The sequence below is a fragment of the Amphiprion ocellaris genome, chromosome 9 (genome assembly GCF_022539595.1).
Source record: "Amphiprion ocellaris isolate individual 3 ecotype Okinawa chromosome 9, ASM2253959v1, whole genome shotgun sequence".
In the NCBI taxonomy this organism is placed as follows: domain Eukaryota; kingdom Metazoa; phylum Chordata; class Actinopteri; family Pomacentridae; genus Amphiprion; species Amphiprion ocellaris.
The window spans coordinates 17,680,947-17,702,850 of record NC_072774.1 but is presented as its reverse complement, the minus strand read 5'-3'; positions in this window follow the sequence as shown (position 1 = coordinate 17,702,850).

Genomic DNA, 21,904 nt, shown 5'->3' with positions numbered 1-21,904 from the left:
GACTGGGCTTGTTTGAAAGCAAGTAGAACTACAATATAACTACAACTTTAATTTTTTTTAAAAATCGTAATAAAATCTGTAATTTCAATAGTTGTTACCATTTCACATTATTTGCATCAATAAAATAAGAAAAGCCACAATGTAAAAATGCACTTTTAAGAGTGAAAGTTCTATATTCCAGTACACCATGACTATCAGCAAAAGTGCCATATTTAACCTAAATATTCCTGATGCATACATTTGTGCGCAGACTTTTCACATTGCAGCTTGTCAGAATGCAGCTACTTTCTATAATGTTGGATGCATTCATCTAATAATGCATCAGATTTCACATTAAAAATCTGCCAAGTAAGACATCAAGAAAGTACAAAATCTTGCAAATGAACTTGAGCTTGGACCATCTCAACTAGAACTGCAGCTCGAACAGATGAAACAATTAGTCATTTAATCTAGAACATGTCTCCTGAACTATATTACTACTAGTTTAGACATCTGTCATATTTTTTATGCAATGTATCCAACATTTGATGGCTCCAGCTTCTTGTACGTGAGAATTGTCTGCTTTTCTTTGTCACATGTGACTGTAATCTGAAAATGTTTGGACTGTGATTCGACAAAAGAAGCAGTTTAAAAATATCACCATTTATGCACATTTTCCACTATATTCTAACATTTAGAAAAGACAAATGATTGGATCAAGAAAATAATCACTAATTGTGAAAATACATGTTAGCTGCAGCTGCTGCAACAATTTCTCCTGTAATATGAACAACATTTTAACAGAAACTGTTAATGCAACACACTCATCAAGCCACTAGTCAAAAAGGCTCAGTGTGTTGTGTTGAGGTGGGTTTGAGTTTGCAGTGGGATCAGAACCAGCAATTCTACGTCTGAGAAAAAATGCGTACATGATCCATTCAGCAGATTTGCCGCTCTTACAGGATCAGCATGGGGCCGACTGGCATCTCTGCAGCCGACACGAACCATGGTGGTGACCGCAAAAGAAGTCATGGCAAAAACATGCCTGATTTTATTTTAGCATTTTGCGCACCGATTTCTAAAATGCACGCTTTCATTCAGCTGGAAGTGGACAGCGTAACATGCTGCAAGCAGTCCCGCAGACGTTGCAGTGAAAGAGTGATGGATGGTTAAACATAAACCTTTAAAATCACTCAAGATTCCCACATCTTTCACACACCGTAACACTCTTGGGTTTCAGGTACAAATCAAGAAGTTCTACTTTTTCCCCACCCAAAAAGAGTCACAAAATTTTATTTTAGTGTGAAATAAATTCCATTAATTTAAGCAAGTCAGAGTCACGTGAAAATACTGTACTGTATCTGTGCGTGCATCTTATTTTTGCGGTGCTGGTTAATACCTGTCAGTGTTATAAACTGCCAAACAGCAACAACACAAAAGCAGCCTGTAGAAAGACAACAGTGTTGAATTCACACCTACTGGCTGTTAGAATGGCAGGTGTTCTTGTTGTTTTGTCCACCTCTCATGCAATATTATGAAGGCCTCATCTCTTTTAGATAACAGATGTATTGAAATTCACTTAAATTAGCCCATTTTGTGTTTTTTATTTTGTTGTAAATGCAGTGATTAAAGCCTTAAACAGCATTAGATGACATTAGATTTGTCAGTCATCTTAAGACCTGACAAGTGATGCTGGCGTCACAGCATCTCTCTGTTGTGCATTTGATTTTTTTTCCCTTTCAACAGACTGTTGTTTTGTTTACATTTGGATCTCAGATTGTGTGTTTAAACCAGCAGCAGGATGTGTTTACAGCCCACACACGGTCCACACTGAGCTAAGAAACCACAGTGAGCCGGTTCAGCTGCTGACCAGCATGTAAAACACTTCCATGAATGAGAACCGAGGGCCAAAAAAAGAAGAAAAAAAAAGAGAAAATGGCTCAGTGCAGAAATGGTAAAAGCAGAAAATGTTTCAGAATTTGGAACCCAAACAGGTTTTGTTGGTTTGTTGCTCTTTTCTTGTATGCTGAACACAACCACTGAGGCATCCTTGAGACTTAGTGTTTTCCTATAAACACGGCTCATATGTAGATAAACCATCTGAGAAGCCATCTTTATAAAAACATACATAACAGAAGATTTCATTTTTTTTCTCACTCCTATACAAAGCTAATAAAACTTCTTATTTGGAATTAAAGATCAGGTTTAGGTATACAGCATGATAAGGAAGGTTTTACTTACAATTTCACTGTAATAAACACTCTTTTAAATCAGCAATTCCACATTATTTTTCATTCTTAAAATATAACATTTTACACAGATTTTTACAACCAAACTGGTCAAATTTTCTCCAATGTCTGCCTCTGCATTCAGACCTCCAGCTCACAACGTCACGCGCATAAGAAAACCCGCGAGGACTCCACCTATCCTCTGTGTCTGAAAGATTTTTGCTTGTTTAGTTCAGGATTTGGACTCCAAACATTCAGCCCACTGTAATCCATCTGTCAACTGCAGAAATGTTGTTCCGTCTGCTCGGAGCTGATGATGTTTGTTGGCAGAGAGATTTATCGTTGGGCATCTTGTTCAGCTTTCAATTGGCTGCTGTTTGCTAGTACCTATCAGGATTAACTGAGGTGTTAAATATTGGGAATCATTAAAAACAAATGTGACTAAATCGTTATATTTTTTTGGGAAGAGTTTTGCAGGTGATTGCAGCCGCATACCACACAAACCGGAGCAGTTTTGAGTGGATTATGTAAAACTAACAAGGGTCAAATGAACTTCATACGGTCACATGTGATTTTGTCTGTTATATTTGGCTCATTTGTCTTTTTTTTCTATTTGTGCTCCTATGTGGAGCAATGAGGAGCTATAAAGAACTATCTGTTTTCAGGTGGGTGAGAATGAGCGCCTTGTTGAGATAAGATTAATGAAAGATCTGTCTTCTCACCATAATGCAAACAAAGAAACACTACACCCTACGTCTTTAAAACTGTGTCTTATGGAAGTTCTATTTTGAAAAATGCTCTCCCCTGTAGAATCGCTGCTTTTCATATTTTGAGGCTTCATCTATCAACACAAATCCACCCGCATCACTTTGAATCAGTCTCTCTACCTGTTGTACATCTGCCCAGGTGATACTGCTGCGGGTCGTGTTGTCGCGCCTTACTTCACCGAGCTCCCAGTTTAACATCCCAGTCTCCCCAGTACATCAGTGCCCCAGTGTCAGAGACGTGCTCTGCAACTCAAAGCTCCGGATCTTTTGTCCCCTCAAAATCTGCCCATATTGTTGCAGCTCTGTGGGGGCCAAACAGTCTCCTTGTGCCAAACCAGACAGACTAAAGCCCCCCTCCTCCTCTAAACACACACACACACACACACACACACACACACACACACACACACACACACACACACACACACACACGCACGCACGCACGCACGCACACACGCACACACACACACACACACACACACACACACACACACACACACACACACACACACACACACACGCACACACACGCACACACACACGCACAAACACGAATGCACACTACTGTCTTTCTAAATAGTTCATTAAGCTGGGAGCAGTGGTGTGGTGGTTAAATAAAGAAGCACTGTGAATTGAGACAAAGGGAAACTATTAGAACTCATAGAAATCACTGATTTCCTTTAGGTTTTAATTCTGAATTGTTGGAGTTTGCTTGAATTTGCTTAGTTTGAAGCATTAAATCTTAAAGATTTTACCTGGCAGGGGTCAAACCTTTTATTTCTCCCGTGAGAGCAAGTGAATGGTTTAATCTGTTTTTTTTTCCTTCTCTTGAAATCACCTCTGATTCTCGCCTGATTAGAAGCTACAATCCTCCAACTGCTGCCTCCTTCATGTGCTGCCATTTTGCATTTCCATTTCTTTGCTCGCACCCACCGCATCAGAGGAGCTACAGGCTCCGAGCTGCGCATCACCGAGACTCACCTCCAAGTTCTCCTCTCAGCATCCTCCGCATCTTTTCAAAACAAACAGCCCCGGACAGCAGGGCTTCACTGCGGCGCGGAGCAGGGACATTAAAAAAAGGAGGAGAAGAAAGGCTTTTGTCGATGCCACAGATAAACGCTTTCCTCCCCTTCCTTTAAAGGAAGGGGAGGAAAAAAGTCTCACTCTTTCTAAACGTGCCATTAAGCTCCAGCAGGATCCCCGTCGGCAGCAAATAAGAGAAGTGTCCGCTTTTGTTTTTGGAAATGAAGGGAAAAAATGCATCCTGTAAAGCATGCACTAACAAAAAACATGGCGGATTGAAAAATCTCCCACGCCAGAGTCATTACGCCTGCAATTAGAAAGTCATTTGCATAAATGCTAATGAGTCAGAAATTCATGTCGGCACTGGAGGGAAACGAGGGGATTTTTTTCTCCTTTTTTTTGCATGTGGACTTTGAAGAAGAAGGAGGATTTTCACACGGATGGCACAGGCCTGAGGAGGATTTTATTTTCCCAAATGTTGAATTTTTTAGCCACATATTAAAGTATGACGTTAGAATGAATTATTGAGGATACATTATTATCCTATTTGTTATTGTTACATCAACACACACTGATCCTGTTCAGGGCTTCGTATTGTAACACGTGAGACTTTTTTAAAAAAAGAGTCTGGGAGTGACAGCTCTTCAGTTCCGTTTTGCACCATAAATCACCAGCAATTAATAATTTGGAACATTTAATGTCATTTAAATGAAATAAAATTGTGCACAGATTTTTTTATTTGCATTTTTGCAGAAATGGTTGTTATACAAGTAAATCTGCAGAATGTACAGATCCATAAGTGAACATTTGTATAAGAGGTTCATGGCCATGGATCTGTATTATAAATCCAGTTGATATGTTTAAATAAGGATAAATAGAAATATCTGTAATGATTTTTATCAACTTACATTCCCAGATAGAGTTACTAATAGATAAAGATGGTATTACATATCTCTATAAAGCACCTGTTTAGTCACATGAAGCATGGCATAATGCTAAGACTTCATATTAAGAAAATATCTTTACATATCTTTTAAAAGGTGTTTTGTATCTGTACAGCATTTTAACAGCCTACCCACATTTATAGATGTTGAATGGGGTGTATGGAATCCTTATGGGAGTTTTATTTATTGAACCTTTTGGCAGCATTTTCTCAGAAGCCCTGTGTGAAAGGCTTATAAGCTGTAACTAATGGCTTTATTACAGGTTAATAAATCATTTACTAAAGCTCTGTGGATCAGATACACATCAGTTGCAGGCTTTTAAAAGGGTTGCCAAGGTGGTGGTGGTGTTTAGCAGTATCTGTTATGCAATAGTCACACATGTTGGAAATGAATTAATAAATGCTTTCACATTTTTAGCAACTCATCCACCTGCAGTTACACATGCCAATGGGTGGATTTTGTTCAGCATTTACTAAAAAATTAAGCTTCTTTGCTTGAAAATAATTAGTCTTTCAGAAAGTCCTGGCTAACCGAAGATCTAGAAAGGTAAAAATGTCCTACTGGGAGATGAAAATAATGCTGGAAGAATGTTTCACAATCTGGCAACCCAATAGGTGCTGTTATTAAAAGATGATGTAAAAGGATTAATGGGGTATTTATTAACATCAATAAAGCCATTTGTTTCAGCCTATACACCCTTCACAAATTCTGAATTATTAGAAAATTATACAATTTTATTGTTTAACTGCGTTCACATTATACTCAGTGGCCACTTAGTGAAAACTGGACATTCTAATCCTGTCTAATCTGGATTTTGGGGCAGGTTTGCTGGATCTGATTGCATTAAATTGTAGATGTATCCAAAAATAACACCAGGGAGGTTTTTCCTAAAGGTCGTGTCTCCATTGTGGCTAAGTTACGTCCATATTTATAAAAGAAAAATCCAGCTATGCAGGTACACTGAGCAGCCTTAACATTTAGTCTTTAACTTTATCTGCCTGTTGCCTGTTGCTGCGTGTGTCAGCTGACCTCCTGCAACCTGCAGCTTCACATGCAGCCTGCCGCAGGTTGCAGGTTTCACCTCATGTAATGCGTTTCTTTTCATTTTTTATCCTGTTTTGAGGATTCCTGCCACTCGTAATGAGATGATGTTTAATGCTAAACTGATAGGTTTCGCAGTGCGGACATGCGCAGTGGAGGAGTGACTCCAGATAGAGGCCGCGCAGAAGGACGTGTGGAGGAATGACTGCTGAGAAATACAGAGATGTGGACTATTGTCGAAAAAAAAAGATACATCATGTAAAAAGATACAATATTACTGATTCTTTCATGTAACATTTTTCCCTTAGAAACTAACTTGCATTTTCTTTCTTTCTTTCTTTCCAATTTAAAGTAAAAAGAAACAAAGTAACAAATTAATACGAGATCTTAAATTTTCTTTTGCCTCTGGTGGTGTCTGATCACTGACTGGAGACCAGTTTACTCACATCATTGTAATACCGACACCACGTCCTCTATTCATAATAGTGATAAATGAACAAAAATGCAATTTATAATGATAATTTGACAGATTATTTGTAGCTGTCTGCAGGCTGGAAGCAGGAGGGGATTTTCACACAATGCGTCTAGCCAATAAGGCATCAATGATCATTTAATTTAAAGAAAAAAGAAGAAGAAAAAAAGGCTGGCTAAAAACGCAATTTATGTCCTTATTCTGAGAAATAATAAAGGCATTTCACCTGTTTGCTTTTACATCATAAGACTGAAGCGGCTTGGAATGAAGAAGAAAGAGAAACAACCACAACTCCCTGCATGGAAAAATGAAATTGATTTTTAAGATTAAGTCGAAATTAAACACAAAAGAAAGAAGAGAAAAAAAAGTTACCAGCCAGTAGAACGTGTTAAATATCCTAATCAGTCTGTCCTCACTTTATCTCATTATATTTAAACTACTGTCCCGCCTGTTTGCAGTTTTCATGCCTGCAAAGTGTTAGAATCCCTGAAAACTGCGTTATAGAGAGCATTCCTTTACTCCTTGTGTGAAGAGATTAGCAGGTGACTTAAAATGTATGTTTGAAGGTTTGCCCCACAATCAAAGAAGCCGTTAGCGCCTTATTATTATTATTATTATTATTATTATTATTATTATTATTATTATTATTATTATTATTATTATTATTATTATTATTATTATTATTATTATTATTATTATTATAGGTCAGGAGCTCTTGAGGTAACTCTTGGAAAGAAGTTGAAAGAGTTTTCAGCGGAGTTTCACATAATTGGATCAGACTCTGGAGAGTGATGTTAAAAATCACGAAGCTGTGAGTAAAAACATGAGTAATTGCTTAACTTAAACTTCTCATTTTGTCTGAGGCGTCTTATAAAAAAATCTACAGGAATTTGGAACGAAAAGAAGTAACTTGTAGGCCTATAGGTTCTAAAATATCCTGCGCTGAGCTGCTCTGATTTGCTGGAAACCAGAGATGACAAATATTCCAATCAATCAGTGATGAGATGAGTTGATCAGAGCAAATCCCTTTGTCAAAGCAAATAATGGGCATTTTTAAAAATGCAACACACTGAGGACAGCTCTTATGTTCTATTCTCATTAATAAACAGCTGATACCTGAAAAAACTAGACAATGATCAGCCCCTTAGAGGACAACCGCAGCTGAGTTTTCCTACTTTGAATATGTCAGTTTCTCAACATTCAAAAGAGAATCCTCATAGAAAATGAGCTTATTGTCACCAAATAAAACAGGAAGTTGAATTAAAGCCATCAGAAAATACGTTTGTTCGATATCACAGGGTGTTTTTTCCTCCTAGTGGATGATAAACAGTGATAAAAGAGACCTAAATCAGAAGAAATTAAGGAACAGACTCAACTGACAATCCGTCGCCTCAGGCCACAGAAGAATTAACAGAGTTTACAGATCTGTGTAAAAGTCGAACCATCGTTTGAATTTAAAAAAAAAACTCTTCCTCATTTAAAATGCAATTATAGTCGTTTTTTTTTGGGGGGGGGGGGGGTTAAAAGTAAGAAAACATATTGGAGCAAATAATTATAGCAAAAAGATTTTTTTTAAAAAAGGGGAAATAAAATAAAATCCTTCTGAAGTTATCGGAAAGTCTGAGCTAAAAAGACAAGAATTGAATGCTCTTAATCGAAGTATTAAAACTTCCAGGGTGCGTTTTTCTCCCCCGGTTGATTAAAGATAACCCACAACTGCAGATTTTATCACTTCATATCATATTCTTGGGGATTTATTTAAAATTGTGCAAAATTAAAACACCCCCCCACCCCCTTTGTTTTACCACGTTTAAAAAATTCTAAATATCTACAATCCTTCTAGATAAATCTGATGTCATTTAAATTAACTGTTAAAACGTTAACAACCGGAGGAAAGAAATGTCTGTGGCGGATTACTGGCTGAGGAGGGAGGGGATGACACACACACACACGCACACAGACACACACATAAACATTCATACACAATTAGACACACGCGCACGCACGCACAAATGCATGGGCGCATTTGCATGTTGTATCCCACGGTGGAAATTACAATGGAGAGCAATTAATATGCGCATAAATTAAAAGTGAGAGGGGTTTCTGAATTCCAGGAACAGGCGGTCATCCAAAGAGGAGGAGAGAGGAGAGAAAAGAGGCTCTGTTCACACGGGACAGCAGGAGGAGGAGGAGGAGGAGGAGGGAGGAAGGATGGAGAGATGGAGGAAGAAGGAGGAAAGGAGGAGAGAGGAGGCAAATGAAGGGAGGAGGAAAAAGATGGAAGAGGGTGAATTAAAGGGAGAGGGGATGGGGGAGTAGAGGGAAGAGAGAGGGAGGAGAAAATGATTCTTTTATGCAACATTTCATATGAAACAATGATGATGTGTTACATCCCTGCATAGAAAAGACTTATAGGCAATACTATGCTCAGTGGAATATATACATTCATCACTGATTGGTGCAGTTTTCTTTGATGTCAATATTCTCATGACAACATTCAGTGTGGAAGTCGAGGTCGTCCACTTGGACTGAAGATGGTTTCTGTAAACCGCCAGCGAGTCCTCTCATCCTCTGCATCAGCCTGCCATCCTGTTTTCACGTCATTAACTTTCAATGAGAAGAGCAGTAATTACACACGCAGCAGATTACTGGTCATGCTCCAAAACCAGCAGAGATACAGTGGACACTGTGTGCAGAGCAGACCGTGTTCAAAGGAAGCTTCGGTTTCTTAGCTCTTTCCGTCATTCAGTGTTAACACAAAATATACGCAACCAGACATTCTTGCGCATTGTTGGTTAATTATTTGTGCATTGTTCTGTTTTTTTTTCCTGTAAAATTCTAATGTCTGATTGTCACATCGCCTACAAAACTGGGAATCGTGTCTCATTACTTCTTCTGTAAGGATGATTATACAAAAAACATTATTTGTAGTAGATTGTATTTGGAGAGAATTTGACAGAATACACAAAAAAAATCATCAGTTATACATTTTTCCTAACTTCTTAGACTATATTGCAAACAAAGAACTGTATAAGTCAATTCAAGCTGGGCTCTTGTAGATGTTTGACACAATAAATAACAGCAGTAACTGTATTTGTTGTACTTCGGTCTTATACTTATTGTTGCCCTGAGAAGTTCTGGGATCAACTTGGAAATGTTTTGTGGTTTCTCAGATTATTTTCTCAGATATTCAGTATTTATATATGGGTGTGTGAAACATTTTAAAAATATATTTGACTTACAGAGATCCAACAGACTCTTGTCACAACAGGAACACAGGAAATGATAACATTTAAATAGACTGCATTTTATTAATGTGAGTTAGATGCTATGTTTTGGTATTTTGCAGGATTTTATGTCCATGTTTAATAGAACTGAGGCGCTATTAAGAAACTTTGCTTCTGCTTCACTTTTCCTGTAATGTCAAGTCAAACTATCTGCAGTGAAAAAAAATCATCTGTTTAAATATTTCTGGTTTGGAGTCATTGTGTAGAATAACCGTTTTCAGAAAACAAAATTTCCCATGAATATGATCTTTAAAAAAATACAGAATTTACAAATTCCTTACAGAATTGCTCCAGCATCTGAGATCCTAGTCCTTGAAGGGTCTCATTAACTGTTTGGTGTCTTAAGGAACCTCTTCAGGACCCTTTTGAGTAAAGGGCTTCATTTGGGAACTCCTCTGGAAGACACACATCTTAAAGAAACCCTTAAAAATACTTAAAAGTAACCTGAGGGAACCTCTAAAATAAAGACAGTTTACCGGGGAACAAAGCAGCTGGAGGAGCCCATACTCATACTGAGTTCCTGGAACAATCTGTCCATTAACCTAAAAATAAGAAGCAACTGAATGTATCCTTCATGATGTTTTGCTATTTGAGAGGCTGTGTGGATACACAGAAACTGTATCAGTCAACCATCACTCAGCAGTAAAAACCATGTCAGGGAATCAGGCGACAATGACCCACTTATTTGACCACATAAAATAAAATGAAATATATGATTTTAAAAAAGATATACAACGAAACAAAGTGAAACAGGGAATTTGTTATCTTTATATCATTTTAAAAAACTAAAAAATCCAATTTTGATGCTGCACCGAAAAGCCAATGAACACATCATACTGGAACATGAAGAGGACAGTGAGCTGCTCCTGCAGACAGATAACAGCAGGTACAGGCCTACACTGCCCCCTATAGGACAAACAGTGCTTCTAGCAACTCAGGCCATTCTTGGATTTATGTCTCCCTCCAGTGGCTGCTTATTTTTACTACAACACATTTCCTTGGATTGCTGAGTTCAGTATGTTACTACTCGTACTGCTAAAAGTAATACTACATAGAAACACATTAATATTAATAATTAGACTGTTACAACTAAAACCATTTAACATTGGAATACTTCCACCAACTGTAGCTTGCAGTGGCTCTACTGTTGTACCTCCATGGCTTCGATTTGTATTACTACTTCACTTTAGCAATAGAATGTTGTGTGCCCAAAATTTTCTATAGTTTTTATGTCACGTGACAAATAAAACTATTGAATCTACTGGTATTGCTGTCAAAACCAGATTTAATAATATCACTGCTTCTACAACAATGCTAACTGATAAAAGGGGAACAGAGGAGCAGTCTCTGTTCCAACTCTGGCACGCCTTGGAAGTCTTGTGTGCATACCAATAAAGTAAGATTACAGTATGGATGATCAGTAAGACAAAATCATAGACTGTAAACATGTAAACAAGTACATCACAGAGGACAACCAGGTGCTAACAAACAGAAAGGACCTGAGCCAAATGTTTCTTCTAATGTAAAACCCACTTGATGTACTTTTGTGAACTTCATAAAAATTAGGCAAAGTCTGTCCTCTTTCAAACTTTTATGGTATCTATCTATCTATCTATCTATCTATCTATCTATCTATCTATCTATCTATCTATCTATCTATCTATCTATCTATTTAAACACCTGTCGAGTACATACACTATATTGCCAAAAGTATTTGCTCACCCATCCAAATAATCAGAATCAGGTGTTCCAATCACTTCCATGGCCACAGGTGTATAAAATCAAGCACCTAGGCATGCAGACTGCTTTTACAAACATTTGTGAAAGAATGGGTCGCTCTCAGGAGCTCAGTGAATTCCAGCGTGGAACTGTGATAGGATGCCACCTGTGCAACAAATCCAGTCATGACATTTCCTCGCTCCTAAATATTCCACAGTCAACTGTCAGCTGTATTATAAGAAAGTGGAAGTGTGTGGGAACGACAGCAACTCAGCCACCAAGTGGTAGGCCACGTAAACTGACAGAGCGGGGTCAGTGGATGCTGAGGTGCATAGTGCCAAGAGGTGGCCAACTTTCTGCAGAGTCAATCGCTACAGACCTTCAAACTTCATGTGGCCTTCAGATTAGCTCAAGAACAGTGCTTCAGCAGAGAGCTTCATGGAATGGGTTTCCATGGCCGAGCAGCTGCATCCAAGCCATACATCACCAAGTGCAATGCAAAGCTTGGGATGCAGTGGTGTAAAGCACGCCACCACTGGACTCTAGAGCAGTGGAGACATGTTCTCTGGAGTGACGCATCGCGCTTCTCCATCTGGCAATCTGATGGACGAGTCTGGGTTTGGGGTTGCCAGGAGAACCATACTTGTCCGCAAGACATTTTGGACAATTCCATGCTCCCAACTTTGTGGGAACAGTTTGGAGCTGCCCCTTCCTCTTCCAACATGACTGTGCACCAGTGCACAAAGCAAGGTCCATAAAGACATGGATGACAGAGTCTGGTGTGGATGAACTTGACTGGCCTGCACAGAGTCCTGACCTCAACCCAATAGAACACCTTTGGGATGAATTAGAATGGAGACTGAGAACCAGGCCTTGTGGTCCAACATCAGTGTGTGACCTCACAAATGTGCTTCTGGAAGAATGGTCAAAAATTCCCATAAACACACTCCTAAACCTTGTGGACAGCCTTCCCAGAAGAGTTGAAGCTGTTATAGCTTCAAAGGGTGGACCGAGGTCATATTGAACCCTATGGATTAGGAATGGGATGACACTTACGTTCATATGCGAGTCAAGGCAGGTGAGCGAATACTTCTGGCAATATAGTTTATGACCAGGGCTATAGCATTAAGGGATATACTGTAACTAAAAGATCCTGGCATGTAGGTGGGACCTAAAATAAAGTTTTTATCTGCAATTTTTTAACTTTACATTTTTAGTGCAGTGAAAGTATTGTTACAGGTTCACATTTTCATGGATATTTTCAAGCATCTTTGAAAAATTATCATTTTTATTGTCGAGTTTACAAATAGATCACAGATTCTAACAAACCATCGTTATTAGTTTTGATTTAATTTGGACCAGTTAGTTTGAGACTGAATTCTGTGTTTGCACCCTCTTGCGTATAGCTTGTGCCGTGAAGTTGTTCTGTTATGCTACTTCTGTCTCTTGACAACCTGAGCTGCTACATATTGGAAATCATGATTCATTTTAATTCTGCAAATAAAACATTATTAGGTTGTCTTTTTAAATTTCATGCAGTAATCCTTCCTCAGCATAGGGGCCACGGTGCAATCTTTATTTTAAAATTCTGACAAAAAATTCAGTTCTAAAATCTCTTGACACAATAAGCACACTATTTTAAGAAAAAAGGTTGAAATATCTTAATAACAATTACAGATGCACGCTTTTTTTGTGACTGTGCAGGTGTGATGATGGGGGATGGAGCCCAGTGAGACTGAATATGTACAGAGCCCAGATTTTTGTACATCTGTTGCATATCTGTCAGTCCAGGGGAAAAAAAAAAAAAAAAAAACACCCACCACAGATTATAGGTTCCTCTGAGCCCACATTTATACGTCCTGAAATGGAACTGAATGTAACAACTAGAGAACTGCAGCTGACCCGACTTGAAACTGACAAATTCATCAGATTACGTTCAGTCCAATCAACGAAAGCACATCATGAGAAGCAGCCACAATATCCCCACTACATATACACAAGACTTAAAGCTTTATATATGCACTGTGTTCTCATCTGTTCCCATATAATCTGCAAGTGTACACTGTCATCACTCAGCCACCTTTTTAATGCAATTTCTCTTAGTATAACGGCTAAGGCTGGGCCTGTCAGAAATATGTCACTTTAGAACTAAGCTGCAAACACAATCCACAGCTGTAGATTTTTTCATAGCTGTGCCCGTCTGTCCATAAGCGTTGATTTCTGTTTGACCCTCCTCTCCACCTCTTAGTGGTCTCAGATCTAAATTAGCAGGTCCTCACTGAGAGCACCGACATTAGATGAGGCTGATTGCAGGAAGCCTGCGTGTTTGGCTCCAACATGCACACCCAGGTTTCTCCAGGCCCTACCTGTTAATCTGCTATTTGACTCTTCTCTCCTGATTGCCACACTTTAGCCCTAATTGAGGGGTGCAGGCTGAAGTGGTGCGGGGGCGTTTGTTGGCTGCGTTGCCATGGACACTGAGCGTTGCTAGGCAGCCAGAGAGATGCTGTGGAAGCAGAGTGCAACAGAGCAACGGGTCACCGTGGAGAGAGGGATGTGCACCCACACACCCCTCACACACAGACCGACACACAGCAGAGGAGGGGAGAGACAAATAGGGAGAGAGGAAGGAGAAGTAAATGGACAAAGGATGAGAAAGACTGAAGAAAAGCTAGCCTAATACTAATTGATAATTTGCTGTGAACACCGGTAATTATTAAATAATGCAATTTAACGACATACAAGGGAAAATCTGATAAAAATCAAGTTGATCTAGATTCAGAAAATAGGACTGACTATATGAATATCTAGTCATTCATATAGCCCTGCTTGGCCAAATTAAGTTATTGTATTTGTGTAGTCATCAGAAGGGAAACTTCACTACCTCCAAGTCCCCAAAACAAAATTCAAACTGAAAATATTCATGATTAGCAAAAGCTGGCAAGCTTTTTTCCCACCCTCATACATGTCCTTGGTTTTTTTTCTGGTTCCAAAATGATTCAAGTTGTGACTCCTTAAAATTCAACATGTTGTTTCTGCTGGAGACGATACACATATATCCGCATGAAAGAAGCAAGGACAAGAGAGAAATCATTAAAAAGGTCAGTTTTGGATCACAGAAGCATGTTTTGTCCTCCTGTTTGTCCTGTGATCATGATCTCCAAATTGAAAAAAAAGAGGATTTAGCGTCTTACACTACAGACCTCAAAGGCTGGTAAACACTGACGCATTGTGTGCATCATCTTACAGCATTTTTGATTTCAAACACACAGCTTCTGTATATTCAGATCATTTCCAAACTAGTTTTAGAGCTGCATCAATTAATTTATATTTAACAGCAACACTATCTTCCTTTTGGAGCTGTGTTTATCTCCGCCTTATGAATCTAGGTCCAATATTCTCTGCTTTTAGCTTCCACACACTCTTCTTTCCACATATTTTATTCTGTATTACATTAAATTTCTCCACCAGCTAGTCTTGAACTGTGCTATTTGGTGATGGAAGTTAGCGTCTGAGGCCTAGCAGCTGAGGGCATTGTGAGCTTTGTACTAAACTTGCTGTATAAACATGCTGTTATGAGCTGCAAAAGTCTAAAAACACTCTGCTAACAATTGGGTAATGAGTCAGAAGTACACAAGTATAAATGATGTGCCCAAGCATCTTTTCACAAACTAAAACACCTTGAGCTTGATATTGAATTTTTACATAGGAATACACTTGCATACAGTCACTTCTGAGCATAAAGTCACACCTCATCCTGTTATAAAAGACAGTATCTGTCTTTTGGAAAACAGTCGTGTTTACTACTTCTATCAAATTCCCTGGGGAGACTAAAAATCTTCTCACTTTGATGGTCAATGTTTAGCAAAGCCTGCAGGAAATCATAAACGAAACAGTTTGCTGAACTGTTTAGACAGAAAATATGATTTCTGATCGAACTACATGTAAATTTGGGACAACTCACACTCTTTCAATACATGTAAATAGAAATTATAATGATACTCATCAAGTTGTTTTGTCTATGTATAGTCATTGCTTGTCACTCAGCAAAACTATGATATCGCTAAACAAAACCCACAGTGATAAACTCCAATAACATGCAGAATATATGAGCACAACATTTTAATGAAACCAGGGTGACTGAAATGGAAAATTACAGAGGAAGCTGATTCAACAAGCACTCTGAATCGAGAGGGAAAGTGAAAGAGAAGAAAAATAGCCAGAAACTTTAAGAGATCTGCTTAAAGACATGTCAGGCTTGGTGGTTCAAAAAAAAGACCTTATGAGAACAGCAAAACCTTCGAAATTATCATCTGGCAAGTGAGACAAAAGGCACAGAGTGAAGAGAAAAGTAAACAAGAAGCGGAGACGATTAGGCCAGACAGATAAGAGGGCGGATCGGGGAGGAAAGGGAAAATGTGAGAAGTGAAACTGGTAAAAGATAAAGGAGGATAAGGAATGACACAGACAGGAAAGAAGATAAGAGCAAGAAAGACAAAGAGGGATGTAGGGAGTCAGACTCAGGCAAGGTACACAAACAAAAAGTCTAGATTATTGTTATTTTTAATCTCAGCTGAGTTGTGGATTTGGAAGAATCTTTTTTAAAAATGCAGCTTCTTTTGATTTGCAGTGACAGGGGCAGAGTTGCAAATGTGATTAAACAGCAACATCATCTAAGGGGTGGATAAAAATGAGACCACAGTGTTTAAAAACTAACAAATTCTCGATTAATCATTTAGGCCACCCTTCATCTTGAACTGCTCTGTCCTCAATACTTCTGTTTACTTTGCTCACATTTCTCTAATTTCCCTTCTTTGTTTTAATCTCTAACAAGGTCATGAACTAAGATCACAGCAATATCGTCATGGCGGACTCACCTCTGGCCTTTTTTTTGGAAATGTTGGAACTTTATTACATGATAGATCACCATGAAATCTGATGAAAATGACGATGTCCCTCTCAAAATGAACTGCAATAAGTTTAATGACCCCTTAACTTTTATAGTTCCGTTATCAAGTCTCAGGTTTAATTCTCCATTTTGACATTCCAACCAACCTCAGCTGAACCCTGACAAACACCTGCCTCATGATAGTAGGGACCAAAGAAGAGCAAAGTTTTCTTTCCATTTAGTTTAAAAAAACAAAACAAAACAAAAAAAAAAAAAAACATTACCAAAATGATCTCACACAGTCAAACTGTCTGCTGTTGCACTCACTACTGATCTCTCTGCATAGGACTTCTGATAAAAATGGCCACAAATAAAATCTAAACAGGAAAAAAATCTGAAATACAAGAAAAGTGCTTTGTCTGAAGCGACATAAAATCTGGTTGTAAGACGATGTAAGAGACATAAGACCTTAGAGTTTAACAAACTACAACCATGGTTAAGCCATAATGTAAAAAAAAAATCCACAAGATAAATCCATTGCAGGATGAGTCTCTGCACGCTTTCTCTTAAAAGGTCATTCTATTGCAAAGACATAAAGTGTGGTGTGCTGGTCAGGAGGTAGAAGCAAAACCGCTAGGATGTCTTCACAAGGACCAGATGACAACATTAATCCAGCAGCTGGACGCTTACAGAACAAGTCCCAAATGGTGAGGACACAGTCCTTGTGTGAACCGTTGACACGGAATCCAGGCTCACAGATTAAATCTCATGTTCGGGTGAATAAATGTACTTAAAAGGTCTGTGCATCCGCAGTAGCATATAGGACATGTTGCTGCTGGGATGCTCACTTGAAAACCACATTATTGCAATGGGTGACATGTTTGAGTGTGTCTGTGCAGCAAACACACTGTAAGAAAGTTTGTTTTCAATATTTTGCTGCCGTAAATACTCACTAGAGCAAATGTGGATTAATCCTCCACTGAAAACTAACACACCAGTTCCTCCTTTTTGTTAAAAACTACAATGCCCATCTGTTAACAAGTTACTATGCCGTTTTGAAAAATAAAACTTAATAATTGTCTTTCCATGGGACTTTTCACAATAAGAATAAAAGCTAATGATAAAAGGGAGCATGCAAGATTATGCAATTTGGTGAGATTAAAATATAATGATAAAAAGTTGACTAATATACAAATTGATATTGGCACTTTTTTTTCCATGTCAACCTTGTTGCATCAGCTCACTGTAAAAAATGTATTTGAACTGTAGCTGAAGTAAAGTACTGTTCCAAATAAACCGAACCTATCCGTGTTTGCTTTAGTGGATTCTCTCATATGAAATTACATTTTATCCTTTTGAAATGGTATTTGATTTCAGCAAAAGTATGAAAATTAGATTTACTTCTCCCTAAGTGCTATGCGTCTGACATCATGACATCCATGTTGCTTCAGATTTTTCCACTGCATCTCAACCACGTTTTTTCTTCCAGTAGAATTACAGAGTAAAGAACAGGAAATATTTTTTATCTGTTAAGTTTGGATAAAGCAAAAACTTAAGTTGGAAAAATTGGAAGGAGACTCCAAGGAGACACTGGGAAATTGAATTTCATATCTTAAGTGTAACTTTATGATTGAGCTTGTCTACCTTAAATGACTCTCCAAGCAGGAAAATGTATAATTCTACATTGCCTAAACTTTGAATTTCAGTGTATTGCACCCACTTGAAATCTTCAGCTTATAAATTAGCTTGATTTGCTTTTTTATTATTCATACAATTAACTAACAAATGTATCTAATTACACTGAGTTAATAGTAGATGAGGAATTCTTTAATGCAACTGATTATGGGATTTTGCAAATCACAGCACAGTCTGATATAAAACACTGAAAATTGTTTTTCCTGCCTTCTACAAATACAGCAACTAATTAGCCGATATTGCAACAGATCACAGATAAAGCCTTGTGACAGTATTGTTGCTGCTGTTGTTGGAAGCAATTGCAGTCATCATTTTTCTACGCATTCATTCAGGGCTATCCTTTCATTTATCCATTTACATAAACATTGCAGCGTGTTAATAAATGATATCTGGGATTGAGAGAAGTGGCAGGTCAGCAGGGTCCCTCTGCTTTGAGATGGACACAAACAAATTAACCATCTGTGTGGTGATGTTTCACAGCACGAGGAGAGGACTGTGAGAAAATTCATGGCAACAGTGTGAAGGTCAATGCTTAAAGTTCAAGCAGGTCATATATGTCAATATCCTCATATAGTGTCACAGCCACAGCTTAAGGCTGTGGACTGTGGTAGTGCTTCCTCCTCCAGCCCTGTTCTCTCTCTCTCTGCTAGGTGTGTGTGGTGAAGCTGGCAGCAGGTGTGGTGCATCGTAATCAGCAGACGAGCTGCAGGTGGAGCTGAGTGACTGGTCTCTGAGCATCTCTATAAAAGCAGATTGCACCCATCATTTGAAGCTGGACTGTCGTCTAATCTCCAGTTAGTGCTGGGAGTAGAACTATCTTTGCCTCCAGCCTAGAATTGCCAGTAATTCTGTTTTCTGTGTTTAGAAAGCTGATTCCTGCCTGCTGAGTTGCCTGGGTTCCTTCGTCTGCTGGTTTTCCGCCCAACCACGGATTCTGCCTTCTTCTCTGGAGGATCTCCACCTGTCGCCAGCTTAACCTGGGAACATCAACGTACACCTGGGAAGAGGACTTTCTCTGGAAACATCTGCCACGACTGGGTTCTACTGATACCAACTTACCAAGCACATGGTGAACACCAGGAGGGAGAGTTCTGGATGAAGCCAAACCAAAAGGACTGTTCTCAGCTCATCAGCTAAGTCTGCAAGCCCTAGTATCACCAGACTCTTTGTATTTTTAATACGTCGAATTAAATAATCAGCGTTCCGTATTTAACTTAATGTATTTTTTGCTCTGCATAGGATAGCTTCAGTCTGGGGTTTCAGCTCATAATTACTGGTAGTCTAGGCTGGGTTAGTTTTGTATTTTCAGTTGTTTCCCTACCTTGGTGTTGCCATACGTGGGTTAACCTTAGTTTCAGTTTCCATGTTCATGTAGTTATTCCTCCGTACCTCTAGATGGTTTTTGTTTTTCAGTTCTAGTAGTAGTTTAGTTCTTCGTTGTCTAAGATTCTAGTTCCGGTTCCTGTATAGAGTTTCTTGTTGTTAATAAAAGCATTTTTAAAAACGTTTACGCTGTAGTTGTTTCGTTTCCTGCTCCTGAGCCTTTTGAACCTGCCGTAACATATAGCATCCTTTTCTGGCTCTGACCTCTTAATATAAAGAGTACATTTACTGAATATATACACATGCCACTCGTGTTCCCTTACATTCAAAAATTCTACTTTCACTGTGAAAATGTAGATGCCTTTACATTTGCTCTGCACCTTGATAACCATTTACTGTAAGTCAATACATTGCTGCTTATTGCTATAGGCCTACTTACCTGTACATATTCATCATATGTTATGTTTATTTTCATTAGGGTGATAGCTGTAGGAGTATTCCTTGACATTGCTATCTGTTCATGTTTATTTGAGGCACACTGCAGGCTGTTCATTCATGACTCTGTTACTCAATGGAAAATATAACACCAGGATGAAATCTGCTTTTGACACCAGGGTGGAAGCCTTGTAAACAGGCAGTTGAACATGGCAGTCTTTATGTCACCACAATATCAGTCTCCCACTGGCAAGAGATGATCGTGAGGGATGATGATGATAATTTTCTCTGAACCTACATCCTGTTAAGGGAAAAAGTCACTAGGAAAACAGCTGACATTGCTGGCATCAGATTAGCCCAGATAAGGAGGATATTGTTTCTAAAAGACACCCTCATGCTTTAATGTTTAAATATGCAGTAAATTTCTGGTGCTGTGGGGGAAACAATTAGGTTTGATTTATTTTCATTATACATGTGTCACATTCCCTTTAAATTCGTGCAAGTTGCATGACGTTTTCATCTGGATGCACAGAATCAGCAGCATGCTAAACGCAAACAGATGTGTGTCCGGCAAGACACTATTGCAGTGACTTGATACAAAGGACATATACTATGTGAGATATGGGACTATGTGCAGTGTCAAGCATGACGCCTTTCTGTGGAATGCATGCATGCATACATGACCTTCACATCTGGATGCAGGGGATCAGTGGCATGCTGAATGCACACAGATGAACTGATCTGGCAAAGCACTATTACCGTGATTTGACACAAAGGAAATGTACTATGTGAGATATGAGTGGTGATATTTGAGTGATATTTCGTAGCATACAGTGGAAATGTTCACACGGTGCAGAGGATGAGCAGAAGGAATAGATTGTGTAGCTTAGGGGAGAGACCATGGCGTTGGCATAGGATGTGGAAGTCAACAAACCAGGGTCTGGACAGGGCCTTCCCAGAACTCGTGTTGAACAGAGGCTCATCTTCGCTTGTATTAGTTAACCACTCCAGGCAGCGAAACATAGAAGATAAGGAAAAGAAAGCACATGGGTGCTGGCAGTGTAGATTGGCACACCTTTATAATAATATTAATCAGCTTTGAACGGCTATAGTTAACTGATTGATTATGCTTATCTTAAGAGAAGACTAATATTTTGCAGTGTGTGAAAGGAGCTCTCCACATTCAAGAAACGCAGAGGTGATCCAGACTTCCCAACATTCCTACATTACCACTGCATCATTCACCAGCAGGACAAATGTATGTACAAAAGTGGCCGGATTTGATCATGTGATGACTCATGTCGTGAAGATCATAAATGGCTCCAAAGCCAAACAACCAGGACATTGAAGGTGCTGCTGGAGGAGCTGTCAGCTGATCATGGTGACCAGAAACCCCATGGATCAGCAGGGGAACAGTTTTGCAGCGTTTTTTGTCACTTTTGGCTGAAATCAAAGAGTTTATACAATCCAAAGGGAGACATCTCGCTGCTTGAGGACACTGAGTGGATTCTTGCCCTCGCATTTTTAACGGACATCACTGGGAAACTGAACCATCTGAACTGTGAGCTGCAAGGTAAAGGTAAGACATGATAAGCTCTGCAATGCCAGGCTTCCCACTAACACACATTTACAGACAGAGAAAGAGGTAACATATGTTGTCATTCAAAACACTGTGCCATTACACAAAAATGTGAAAAATAATTTGTTGAGAACATGTAATGATTTGTTGTTATGATCTGTTAAAAATGTTGCAATGCTGGTGAAAAATGCTGGTGATTAGTACTAATGTGATAGGATTCATTTCAAAATGTGAAAGAGTTCATTTTTTTTCTTACATAACTGATAATTTGTACAAACATGGGACAGAGTTCATGAATTGTTCAAAAATGTTACAAAGGTAGTGGTTTGCAGAAATGAAGCATGATTTGATGACAGTTAATGATTTCCTAAAACTGTTAGAAGTGACAATTTGCACAGAAATGTAACTGGTGTGATTTTGAACAAAATGCTGCAAATATGCTGATTCATACAAAACTGCCAAGAAAGATATTTACCAAAGTTTCAGAGATGGGATACCTCTGGCTTTTAAATATTGGAACAGAT